This window comes from Amphiura filiformis, chromosome 9 (assembly GCF_039555335.1).
Source record: "Amphiura filiformis chromosome 9, Afil_fr2py, whole genome shotgun sequence".
Taxonomy (NCBI): Eukaryota; Metazoa; Echinodermata; class Ophiuroidea; order Amphilepidida; family Amphiuridae; genus Amphiura; species Amphiura filiformis.
This window is the reverse complement of record NC_092636.1, coordinates 40,038,032-40,052,494: the sequence shown is the minus strand read 5'-3', so window position 1 is coordinate 40,052,494 and position 14,463 is coordinate 40,038,032. Positions and strand designations below refer to the sequence as shown.

At 36.5% G+C, this 14,463-nt stretch overlaps 1 long non-coding RNA gene across 1 annotated transcript; it reads right to left on the bottom strand.

Moving 5' to 3' along the window:
• Positions 1 to 4,397: 4,397 nt before the first annotated feature.
• LOC140160990 (uncharacterized) lies at positions 4,398 to 10,072 on the bottom strand. Its single transcript, XR_011860058.1, has 4 exons — positions 7,845 to 10,072; positions 7,500 to 7,622; positions 5,990 to 6,052; positions 4,398 to 5,291 (listed from the first exon to the last, which is right to left on the bottom strand). It is a non-coding gene; the product is annotated as an uncharacterized lncRNA (long non-coding RNA).
• Between the last annotated feature and the right edge of the window lie 4,391 nt (positions 10,073 to 14,463).

Here is a 14,463-nt window from a genome sequence, read left to right as displayed (position 1 = left end):
GTCAAGTCGATTCGTGCAAAGTAATCCGGATAGAAGAAATTTATAGTTGGTCTACTTTAAACATAAGATCTCTGAAGTATTCGTTATTTTTTAAATTTGTATATAGAGGACAAATATGGCATGGGCCGAGTTTTGACTTGAACAGAAGGAGGGACGACTTCCAACATATTGAATTTTTGAAGTATTTGTTATTTTTGAAATTTTTATTTCGGGGACAAATTTGGTGTGGACGAGATAGCATGGGCCGAGTTTTGACTTGAACAGAGGGAGGGGGGACTTCCAACATAAAATCTTTTAAGTATTTGTTATTTTTGAATTTTTTTATTTCGGGGGACAAATTTGGTGTGGACGAGATAGCATGGGCCGAGTTTTGACTTGAACAGAGGGAGGGAGGACTTCCAACATAAAATCTTTCAAGTATTTGTTACTTTGAATTTTTTTATTTCGGGGGACAAATTTGGTGTGGACGAGATAGCATGGGCCGAGTTTTGACTTGAACAGAGGGAGGGGGGATTTCCAACATAAAATCTTTCAAGTATTTGTTACTTTGAATTTTTTTTATTTCGGGGGACAAATTTGGTGTGGACGAGATAGCGTGGGCCGAGTTTTGACTTGAACAGAGGGAGGGAGGACTTCCAACATAAAATCTTTCAAGTATTTGTTACTTTTAATTTTTTTTTATTTCGGGGGACAAATTTGGTGTGGACGAGATAGCATGGGCCGAGTTTTGACTTGAACAGAGGGATGGAGGACTTCCAACATAAAATCTTTTAAGTATTTGTTACTTTTGAATTTTTTTTTATTTCGGGGGACAAATTTGGTGTGGACGAGATAGCATGGGCCGAGTTTTGACTTGAACAGAGGGAGGGAGGACTTCCAACATAAAATCTTTCAAGTATTTGTTACTTTTGAATTTTTTTTTTATTTCGGGGGACAAATTTGGTGTGGACGAGATAGCATGGGCCGAGTTTTGACTTGAACAGAGGGAGGGAGGACTTCCAACATAAAATCTTTCAAGTATTTGTTACTTTTGAATTTTTTTTTATTTCGGGGGACAAATTTGGTGTGGACGAGATAGCATGGGCCGAGTTTTGACTTGAACAGAGGGAGGGAGGACTTCCAACATAAAATCTTTCAAGTATTTGTTACTTTTGAATTTTTTTTATTTCGGGGGACAAATTTGGTGTGGACGAAATAGCATGGGCCGAGTTTTGACTTGAACAGAGGGAGGGAGGACTTCCAACATAAAATCTTTCAAGTATTTGTTACTTTTGAATTTTTTTTTTTTCGGGGGACAAATTTGGTGTGGACGAGATAGCATGGGCCGAGTTTTGACTTGAACAGAGGGAGGGAGGACTTCCAACATAAAATCTTTTAAGTATTTGTTACTTTTGAATTTTTTTATTTCGTGGGACAAATTTGGTGTGGACGAGATAGCATGGGCCGAGTTTTGACTTGAACAGAGGGAGGAGGACTTCCAACATAAAATCTTTTAAGTATTTGTTACTTTTGAATTTTTTATTTCGGGGGACAAATTTGGTGTGGACGAGATAGCATGGGCCGAGTTTTGACTTGAACAGAGGAGGAGGACTTCCAACATAAAATCTTTTAAGTATTTGTTACTTTTGAATTTTTTTTATTTCGGGGACAAATTTGGTGTGGACGAGATAGCATGGGCCGAGTTTTGACTTGAACAGAGGGAGGGAGGACTTCCAACATAAAATCTTTTAAGTAGGGTACCTGCAGGTAATATGGGACCATTAAGGACGTTTAGCTTATGTGCATAAAAACTATAGAAGATATGCCCAAAAGAGATTGTTATGATGAACAACCTGTCCTTTAAGATTAATAAAACAGGCAATGTTATCTTGTTTTTATGTTTGTTTGGACGCTATGACGTCAAAATTACGTCATCGTCAAGTGTCCCATATTACCTGCATGTGCAGGTAATATGGGACACTGTGTTATCTCTATGGTGAATATCAAAATGTTCAGAAAATCACTCTTTTGTTCTAAAAACATTTTTGTTACATGATTTTGAATGTTAAATGCAAATTTCAACAAGAAAATTCAATTTTCTAAATAGTTTTGCTTTTCGCATTGACAATGCACACAATTTCCTATGTGTCCCATATTACCTGCACCCATTCAGTTGAAAATCAGAGAAAATAATCATTTATAAAGGAAAGTGCCACTTTTCAGTGGAATTTTACCTGCTGATAAGCTTAACCCATCACCTAAAGATCATAAAAAGTGACAAATGTACCCTCAGTACCAGAGTATTTGGATACACAATCATAAAATGTGGCGTCATTGATTTTATATCAGGCCAAAAAAACGACGTAAATTTTTGGGCAATTTCACTTTTTGGCATTGATTTCCAAGAGTTTGATACACAGACTCCAAAACTGCATTTCTAGAAGCACAATTGATGTCTCTAAACACTTAACAAATCAACTTAAAGTGTGTACCTTCTCTAAGCTACTTTTTGTTAAAATGAAAACAGGTGTCCCATATTACCTGCTGTCCCATATTACCTGCAGCTACCCTATTTGTTACTTTTGAATTTTTTTATTTCGGAGGACAAATTTGGTGTGGACGAGATAGCATGGGCCGAGTTTTGACTTGAACAGAGGGAGGGAGGACATTAAACATAAAATCTTTCAAGTATTTGTCATTTCTGATCATTTTAATTTTTTTGTTACGTTATGCGACGAGCAGCAAAAAAATTGTCCCTTTCCTTAGTGCCAAACGGTTTTGAACGCATAACGTAGCAATTTGTTATGTTATGCGATTTTGTTACGTTATGCGTCGTTACACACGCATTACGTTTTTGACGGCATATTTTGTGCATTAGAATTTTTTTACTTTTCAAAGAAAAAATTGCAAAAAATAATATAAAACAATACTGGAGTAAACATTTACACATTAAACAGCAAACGAGCATAGTGAAAAACTACTGGAGAAAACATCACACATCTTTTTTAATACTTTTTTCAATCTGCAGGTTGAAAGGGGATCATAAATATTCTTGAATATGATTTTTTCTGTGCATGTTGGAGAGACCCACTGCAAATTCCCATTCCAATTTGCAACAAAAAAAGGTATATTTCACATTTGACTTTTTTGACCTGCTACAGGAAACAAACATGTATGCCCAAGGAGAAACAGTCAGCTGAAAAATGATGATAACATACCTACAAATCCACAGAGTTTAAATTATAATAATAATAATAATAATAATAATAATAATAATATTTATTTCTTATATAGCGCAATTACATCAAAAGAACTCAAGGCGCTTTACAAAACATGGTATTAAAAGCACATACATTTGTAAAAATACGGATGAGAACAATATTTGAATTTACAATTTTAAAAGATACAAATAGTTTGAGGAAACCCCTCGATATAAGCAAGCAAACCAATATATTAAAACCAGTTAAAAAAGACAAGCAATATATTGCACAGCGTAAGCCTAAAAAGGCACGATTGATCAAAATGCAATTAACTGTGAAATATACATTATAAAACACGCAAAATAGCAAACAATGCACACAATACATAAAATGCAACAGTAATTTCGAGATAAAAGATAAAGTTATGCAATATGCAAAAATTAAATAAGAGAAATGTTACCACAATACGCATTCACAAGTGAACACAGCGCACGGAAACAATAAATGACTTGGAGTGCGATTGCAATTACATTTCACGAAGTCATACAATATAAGATATATGTACAATATTTGAATTTACAATCTTAAAACATACAAAAACCAATATATCAAAACCAGTTTTAACAAGCAATATATTGCACAGCGTAAGCCTAAAAAGACACGATTGATCAAAATACAATTAACTGTGAAATACATGTATACATTATAAAACCACTAAAATAGCAAAAAATGCACACAATACATATTGCACAACATAAAAGCGGCAGTAAAAATCGAGATCAGAAAAGCAAGAAGCCATGCAACATGCATTATGCAAAACTTAAAATAAAATATACATATTACATTACACATGCAACAACAAATATTACTCAAGATAACAGCAAAAAGAGTGCGTTTAAAAACACAGATAACCAGCTGCGAATAATTGTTCATGGTTGATCAAAATGACATCAAAATTGTTTGGAATTCTAATGGGGAATACATGTAAAATTTACTTAGATAAACTGACCAAGAATGGGCAATAAGAACAATTTCCAATAGTCATTATAGATTAAGTACAAGAATACCATGATACATGAGCTACCTAATTCATTTCAAGAGTATTTTACAAAACTTTCTGATATCCATGACTACCAGACAAGTTTTTTCCGACCATTCCATTCTATATGAATTGCCAATTTTATGATTTACTGAATGGAGTGAACGGCACATGGGGGAGGCAAATTCACCGTTCTGTGGCATCACAAGGATTTCTAAATGAATGGCCAATTCTATGCTTTACTGAATGTATTGAATGGCACCTGTGGGGCCAATGCACCCCAAGTTAGCTATACCGCCAACCCCAGTGGCATCACAAGGATTTCTAAATGATTTCTTGCTCAATTTACTCCCGGATTTCAAGTTTTGTAAAACTTTTGTGCCTTCCTAATATTCAGCAACTCATTCAGTTTGTTTTGGGGGTTTGTTTACACCGATTACATCACTGGGGACTTCCAGTTTGGCCGCTGTGTTTTTTGGTGTGTGTAATTGAAATGTGAAAAAAGGGGTGCTTTTGTAAAAGTGTACTTGAAATGCAAAAAATAGGGGTAATTTTCAAGGCTAATTTGTACCCATTTTTGTTTAAAATAGGGGTAACAAATGCTGAAAATGTTCTTGAAACCGCGCAAAATAGGGAGGTATTTTTGACTTTGGGAACGATCATGCGTTACTCCTTTGCATAGGCAGTGACAACTCCGGGGTGGGGGAAAATGCACCCCAACCCTGGTAACATCACAAGGATTTCTATAAGAATTACCAATGTTATGATCTTACTATAAAATAGTAAAAAGTTAAAATAACAGGATCTTCTTCTATGTACTCGCAAATACTGCAAACGAATCTAGAAGCACAAAGATTTGATTCAGTTGAGTTGCTACTTAACTGCTCTTCTAACTGCTTCAATGCGTGTTGAATTGATTTTCAGAATTGATCCAATACGATACTGTTCTTGGGGGGAAACTTGTGTTGTTGTGATAATGGGTAAAGCCATCTGTTGGATGAAGTATATCCTTAGTTTTTTAATGATAGATCATATAGAATCAGATGTCCAAGTAGCATCACAATACCAAATTACTGAAACAAAGGATAGAAATTAGACAAGTTAAGCATAAGTGATTAACCCAAAGGTTGCATAATAATCAAAAATATATAAGACTTCTGTAAAAAAAAAATCCATTTTTGAAGAATGTTTTAAATTATTGACCTTTTATTAATAGTGTTAGAGGACATAAAGCAAACAAAATATTATTGACACAAATTTCAGGCAGCTTCAAATACCCCACCTCCAGATTTGTGTCAAGGGTTGGCTCAAGTCAAGTTATTTTACATAATTGTTCCAGATAGTTGCTTCATCAATGGCTTGTAGTTGTAGTAAGGAAAAGTGAGTATTTAGCACAATAATGTAGGCCTAAACATTTTTGATAAAAATATGATTCAAATTCATGATTTATTATTAGTTTCATTGATTAATTAAACAAATGAATTGATTTGTTGAGTAGATATAAGTTAATCAAATTGTTGGTTGCTTGACTAATTAACTGGTTGATAATTGATTAATAATATAATTGATGATTATAATTATGATCATAATGATTGATCAATTCTTTTAATGAATGATATAATGATTGACAACAAATCAAATGGGTGATTGGAATTATTATGATTGATGAGAATTTTCTTTCGATCAGGTATACTTGCTCAAAATCTGAAGATGAGAGATCTACAGATATTCCGATCAAGATATGCATTTGTTTACCTTGCATTATGCTTACCTTGTATTCATTCATTGAAAACACCACATCCTATATGCCTGCTTCACCATTTGCCTACACGACCTACAGGAAGGAAAAGTGGGTATTTTAGCTTATTAATTGATTAATGATTATGGGCGGTGGGGGTACGTGCCCTGGGTGCCACCATTGGGAGCGCCAAATCAGTGCCCCTGGATTCTGTACCCCTTCAAGTGGTGAAAGTAAACATTTTCGCTATATATCATTTTAGGACCGAAATTCGACTTAACTATAACCAAATTTGTGGTATTTGTCTTGAGGGGTGCCACTCTGTATTATTGCCCCAGGTGCCAAGTTACAGTGTTCTAAAAGTAAACAGGTCCATCTTGGTCATATATAACCATGATAGTATCCAGGCATCCTATTAACTATACCCGGTATACTTTATTGCAATATACACATTCTCTACAGCTCTTTTAGTGCATGATAAGTCATAATTAATATAATTTTATGCAATTTAAAGCTATTTAGTACTATATGCGACTATTCAGCAATTTAGTCGATTTTGAGCAATTTACCATTTTCTATATTAAAGGCCTCGAAACAGCTCAAATTTTGTGAGTCATATTGGTGTGGTACATTTAACACAGAATCCCATTTTTGAGTTGTGCATTTTAGATGCAAGCAGATTTTTTTAAAAGGTTCACAAGTCCTGCTGCACCCCATTCCCCTCAGAAACAATGGCTACATGCATGATTCAAAACTGGACAATACAATATTGCATCATTGACAAACAAACATCACATTTGCTATTAATTGTACTTACATAGATCACTCGAAGTTGGAAACATCAAAAAATCTTGAATGTCTAAACTAAACCATCTCAACATCTGCAAAACACAACAAAAGCTTACATTCTAAATAATAGCATCTCACTTACCCACCAGTCACCAAGCACACAAAAATACAGACAACACAAAACCCTAAACAAGAACAAAGAGACACAGCACACAGAACATTGTACATCGCAAAAGGTAATGGCGTAGCGTCATAGGGGCACGTGCCCCCCAATCTATCTGAAATTTTTTTAAATCCCATAGGAAAATTGCCGAAAAATGGCTTGTGCCCCCAATCAGACCCAGTGCCCCCCCAATCATGGTCAGTTCCCCCCATGTGATGACCCACGCTACGCCACTGGCAAAAGGTATAATATGATGCACATTATAAGTTATACATTACTTTTTGATAGCATTAGACCACTTAGGAAAAAAAAACGTTTTGGGAGAATGTTTTGGGGTTTAATGTAAAATCAGTAGTTTTGGGGGTTTAGGGGGCAAAACGTATTGATTATGAAAATATTTGCAAATTTGTAAGGTTTTGGTGATATTTTAGGGTCATTTTATCTTCCAGAAAATTTAGGGTTTTTTTTTTCGTCGCCTTCAATATTAATTTTGGTTGTTCTCACCAATATAAAGCAAAGTATTAAATACCTCGTAAATTTTAGCTTAATCCAGGAAGAGTGAGCCTTCAAAGACATGTAATAGGTACCAACCTGCAGGATAATAACTGTCCATTCCATCCTTTTCTGGCCCGTGTGCATCTATCTATATCGATTGGCTGTGAATACAGTGCCGAACACAATTTATCTCCAGTGTGTTCTGTCCTGGACCATCTTCTGCAAAGAATGCCAATAGAATGGAATGACAGATACAATCAAACATAGTATGTTCACAAGCGCAACAAACTCTTTCAGCCAAGATAGACACAGGACATTAGCACCAAGACACACACAACACTAGACACGACTCAGGAACATTGATGCATATAATTTAAGCTCATTCAAAAAGCATGTTTTTTCACTTTCTCGATTTTGACTACAAAACACCCAATTACTCACCATCTGTGCTGCATATTTACATATGTGATTGGAACCCTTCATCATTAATCTGCCATTTTACAACCACTGTTCTTGGTCACCACCTGTTATAGATATTATCATTTACCATTACCATCCATTCCATGCAGGATAATAACTGTCCATCCCATCCTTTTCAGGCCCGTGTGCACCTATCTATATCGAGTGGCTGTGAAGCACAGTGCCGGACACAATTTATCTCCAGTGTGTTCTGTCCTTGACCATCTTCTGATACAGCAGTCATTGCCGAACTCTTTTACAATGGCTTTGGGTGGGCTGGGTCCGTCTGTACAGCTCATCAGTGTTGGGTACTTGTTTAATGCCATGGATGTTACGTAGGCAGTTGGTAAGGAGGCTGTTCAGTGGTTAGCAAAAGAATCACAATCTGAAAGAATAAAATCACTTACAAAAACAAAAAAAGTGTCAGTAAAAGTAAATAGAATGCAACAAAAGCATGTCATTCTGAAATACAAAGCATACTAGAGAAATGTTAATACAATCATGCTATCTATCTAAAATATTAATACAATCATGCTATCTATCTATTTTATACATTTTAGGCTGCCAACAAGCATATTTCATCATTAGCTATGTTATACATAAAAGCATATCTCACCGTAATTGCCAAGCATTGGACCCACTTTTTGAAGACAAACAAAAGACAATCCAGGCAAGCATAACATGCAGACACCAACCATACTGCTCATCATGTTTGCACTAAATGCTCCTCATGAGTAGGTACTATGTACGGATGCAAAATTTCACAGCTGGTACCTCTAAACCTAACCCTATCCCTGGCCTAATCCTAGTTCTAACCCTCCTCTACCTCTAACCCTAGCCCTAACCCCACCTCTAATCATATCCCCTGGCCCTAACCCTATCTCTAACCCTAGCCTAACTAGATACCAGACCATGAACTCCCGATCAATATATAGGTCTACTCACTTAAAGTATTTCTTACAATCATGATGAACAGCAAGGATGTTATCTACACATTATCCAGGCTGAAAAGGCTCAGGAAGTCGACACATGGAGTGGGCTTCATACTCAGCAATTCAAGTAAAATGCTCACCATATCTATATATATATATATATATATGTAATACATTTTAGGTCGCCAACAAGCATATCTCACCATACCTATTTTATACATTTTAGGTCGCCAACAGGCTATCTATATCCCCATATCTATGTTAAACATTTTAGGTTGCCAACAAGCATATCTATTTTATACAGTTTAGGTCGCCAACAGGCTATAATAATGAGCTAGGGAGGTGGAGGAAGCTCACATCCTCACTCTGGTAAAGGACCAGCCCCTCACCCTATTTTATACACTTTAGGTCGCCAACAGGCTATCTATCTCAGCATATCTATATTATACTTTTTAGGTTGCCTATATCTATCTTACGGTACCTATTTTATACATACAAAAACATACAGAAAACAAACTACTGACCATCTATTGCCTCCTTTTCTGTCGTAACCCCAATCTTCAGCTCCACAAGCCATCTGAAATACAAAGAAAAGTGCACAAGAGAAATGTTAGTACATGTAAAAAAATTCAAGCATGCGCTCCCTCTCCCCCCTGCCCCCTCCCCAGCCCATGCACTTTGTGAACAAACACAACATTAACGAAACAAAATACACATAACATAGAACAGACATAAAGACCACCAAGTGCACAAACAAGACAAGACAAAAAAGACAATACACAGTACAAACTACAAACACAAATGGGACACCGGTCGCCGACAGTACTGTCTAGGAGGTACACAATAGCAATTGTACTGTACAATTGTTCCGAATTGTACAGTACAACTGGTCGGACAGGAATCTCTAACTGGGCTAGGCCAGTAGGAGAGGGTAACAGGACACCGGTCGCCGACAGTATTGTCTAGGAGGTACACAATAGCAATTGTACGGGGCAGTACAATTGGTCGGACAGGAATCTCTCTAACTGGGGGCTAGGCCAGTAGGAGAGGGTAACAGGACACCGGTCGCCGACAGTATTGTATAGGAGGTACACAATAGCAATTGTACTGTATAATTGTTCAATTGTACAGTACAACTGGTCGGACAGGAATTGATAAAATCTCTCTAACTGGGGGCTAGGCCAGTAGGAGAGGGTATGATTTCCGGAGAGTGTCAGAAGTCGAAGACGATAACACTGTAGGCCTACTGCCGAGGCATCCAGTGGCAATTGTACAGTACAATTGAATGGACAAAAGAATGCCAATAGAATGGAATGACAGATACACTATCAAACATAGTACGTTCACAAGCGCAACAAACTCTTTCAGTCAAGATAGACACAGGACATTAGCACCAAGACACACACAACACTAGACAAGACTCAGGAACATTGATGCATATAATTTAAGCTCATTCAAAAAGCATGTTTTTCACTTTCTCGATTTTGACTACAAAACACCCAATTACTCACCATCTGTGCTGCATATTTACATATGTGATTGGAACCCTTCATCATTAATCTGCCATTTTACAACCACTGTTCTTGGTCACCACCTGTTATAGTTATTATCATTTACCATTACCATCCATTCCATGCAGGATAATAACTGTCCATCCCATCCTTTTCAGGCCCGTGTGCACCTATCTATATCGAGTGGCTGTGAAGCACAGTGCCGGACACAATTTATCTCCAGTGTGTTCTGTCCTTGACCATCTTCTGATACAGCAGGCATTGCCGAACTCTTTTACAATGGCTTTGGGTGGGCTGGGTCCGTCTGTACAGCTCATCGGTGTTGGGTACTTGTTTAATGCCATGGATGTTACGTAGGCAGTTGGTAAGGAGGTTGTTCAGTGGTTAGCAAAAGCATCACAATCTGAAAGAATAAAATCACTTACAAAAACAAAAAAAGTGTCAGTAAAAGTAAATAGAATGCAACAAAAGCATGTCATTCTGAAATACAAAGCATACTAGAGAAATGTTAATACAATCATGCTACTATCTCACCATATCTATTTTATACATTTTAGGCTGCCAACAAGCATATTTCATCATTAGCTATGTTATACATAAAAGCATATCTCACCGTAATTGCCAAGCATTGGACCCACTTTCTGAAGACAAACAAAAGACAATCCAGGCAAGCATAACATGCAGACACCAACCATACTGCTCATCATGTTTGCACTAAATGCTCCTCATGAGTAGGTACTATGTACGGATGCAAAATTTCACAGCTGGTACCTCTAAACCTAACCCTATCCCTGGCCTAATCCTAGTTCTAACCCTCCTCTACCTCTAACCCTATCCCTAACCCCACCTCTAACCATATCCCCTGGCCCTAACCCTATCTCTAACCCTAGCCTAACTAGATACCAGACCATGAACTCCCGATCAATATACCGTATTCACTCGATAGGTAGCACATGTGCTTCCTATCGAGGGCTTTTGAAAACGTGCAAAAACGAAAAAAAATGAACAGCGCCATCCACAAAAGTGACAAAAGTGTAAAGGGTTTTGAGCAAATCATCGATACACATAGCTATATACGAACGATTAAACCTACGAATTTGTGTGTTAACTACATTAGCTCAGTTGGTAAAGCGACAGACTTTGAATCATCTTAAGAAGAGCGAACTGAGCAGGAGTTCGAGGCTCGTTATAAACTTTTCCGTTGCTTTATTTTTATTTTGGGGTTTGAGCTTTTCTTCATAAATTTAATCTTTGTTTTTCATTTTGTTTCTTTATTGTTTTTTATTTGCTTTATTTTGTTTTGTTTTTCTTTTCTTTTCTTTTTTCTCCTTTCTTTCTTTTTTGTTCTATTCATACTGGGGTCATGGGTTATTTATTCAAAACATACCTATATACGAACAATTCAACCTGCAAATGTATGTCTGAACCCCATTATCTCAGTTTGGAAAACGCCGGACTTCGAGACTCGATGAAGTTCAAATCTGTTCAGTATTTCACTATTTAGTTTTTTTTTCTCTGCCATGTTTGTTTTACAGGTCTTTTTTAACTACGAATATAGGCCTACATTTGACAATTCTTGAAGGTTTTTTTGTGGGCTTTTTATTTATTTATTTATTTATTTTTACCAAAGGAACAATTAGAGATCAGTTGGAATAAAAGTGGAGTGGTTACATAACTCCTTGGTAACTGGATCACGCACCTGTTTGAAGGCAAATAAATACGCTCATTTCGTTCTAATAGACAAAGTGATAATCGGATTACACGTAACACTTCGCTGGCGAATAATTGGATCAACTTTAAAATTTCACCCCTACATCCAATTTCATGCATGCATGCTACACTTCAATTGGCAGACATTGGGACACAATAGAACAATAAATGGCGTTGAATGCCATAGACTTTGTGTTGCGATCATATCGATCGTGGTGCAGAACTCAAAAGCGTGATCCAGCTGACAGTGATAATCGGATTACACGTAACATTTCCCTTGCGAATTGTTACGCATAGTCGTGCTAAAAGTCGGTCGATACATGTTGAACTCAGCACAATTCAGAAATACGCGTTTTTGCTTTGAAAATTCTCGGTAATCAGTAATCAGTCTGCCGCCTGGACAACCAATTCTTTAGAAATGCTTAGTCGCGCTAAAAGTCGATCGATACATGTAAAAATCAGCACAATTCAGAGATACACCTTTTTGCTATGAAATTAATTTTCTCGGTCAAATATAAAGCAATATTTTTTTTTCTTCAGTAATGTCAGTTAAAAACTTGGTGCTTGGATATACATTTTTTTTAAATCCTGGTGTTAAAATTAAGCATCAAATTGTGTCTTTTAGTGTGATATTTTTGATTTTTATAGGCCTTGAATTCGCCTGCGAGCTTTTTACGGAATTCATGTTTTAGCGTCTCAAACTAACATAGTTTGCTAAAGAAAGATATTTCCCACCTCTGTAAAGCACATCGTGTGGGTCTATATGTTATAGTTTTGTCAGAATTTCCGTTTTTGTTTTACCCTTTTTCCATTCAGGATCCGAAAATGTCAAACTAAGTAAAAGTAGGCAATGGTGAGTACAGAAATAGTCGATATTTCCTTTGTTGTTATCCAGGTCAATTTTTCATTGAAAGCAAATTGCCCGACCAGCGATTAAATCCCCAATTGGGTGTTCTGGTTAAACATGATCAGTAGGAGCGCTATAGGTCTGGGAATTTCTTTGCTATATTGAAGTTCTGGCAACACTATAGTAATGCCGGTATTCCTATTAAACCCAGGGATATCGATCCACAATGCTAGTACTAGCCTTTAGATTTCACGTGTTGATTTAGAAATTTTTTCAGCCGACAGTGAAAGATGGTGAAATCGAAACGGAAATTCTGACAAAACTATGATATATAGCTCACGGTGATGTGCTTTAGAAAGTTGGGGAAAATCCATCATTAGCGAACTATATTACTTTGAAAAGCTAAAAGGTTGATCCAAGAAAAAGCTCGCGGGCCGAGCTGAAGCCTATAAAAATCGAATATCTTACACTAAATGACTGAATTTCAGGCCTAAGTTAAACACCAGGATTAAAAAAAAATCAGTATCAAGCATTATAGTTTTTCCAGCCATTTACTGAAAAAATGAAAATTATTGCTTTTCATTTGGCTGAGAAAAAAATTTTTACACTGAAAAGGTGTAACTCAAAATTTTGCTCATTTCAACACCAATTTCGATCGTTTGTATTGCCTCATTAAATGACTGAGTGAGCCTTGCAGAACAAAAGAATCGGTTGTGCAGGTAGCTGACTGTAATGTTGAATAAAAAATGTTGAATAAAAACATAGTTCTTGGATATGCATTTGAAAAAAATCCCGGTGTTAAAATTAGGCACGAAATTGTTTCCTGTTTGATTTTGATAGGACTCAGCTTCACCTAGACTGCGGAACTTAGTCCTCAATGATAGTCAGTCATTTATCTTTTGGTCGTATGACTATCATGATACATCTCCGAGGAGCAATTTCAGACAATTGCTTGGGATTACTGGGGCAGAGGTTAATTGAATCCTTTCATGACCACTGATGCATAGTCAAGTCTGACAAGGACACTCGGCACGAACTGAAAGACCATGTCACTCTCGACAAAAGAATGCATGCATGTCAAAGGTAATACGACACCAATTGGTGTTTGTTATGCTCATCGAAATATGTACAGTAGGTCTATGTCTGGTTCCCTTCATTGTATGTAATGTCCTTCCATATACTTCTCCAACCCACTTGGGATCAGAATTCGTCTTTGGCTTGCTGTTATGTCATTGTTGGCGTATTTTTGGCCATTTAATCAGGGACTGGAAACAGATTATTGTCAAGCTATTGTTATCAGATTATCTTTTCGACCTTCGATTGTATGCGAGTTGCGCCGAGTGCGCTATGTTTGAATTTTATTATTTACTCATGTTGACCTACTAAATATTAAAAAAAAAAAAATCCAATATCTTTTTTAAGTTATGTAAAATTGTGTAAAATGTCTATCCTTTGTCGAACACAATTTCTGTGTAGCATGGAAAATCATTTACATAGGATTTTGAAGACAAAATGTGATAATTTTGTGGAGATACAGAATTCTAGAACAAACAAAATTATATTTTTTCTGGAATGTGTACACCGTACGCTTGGTATTCCTA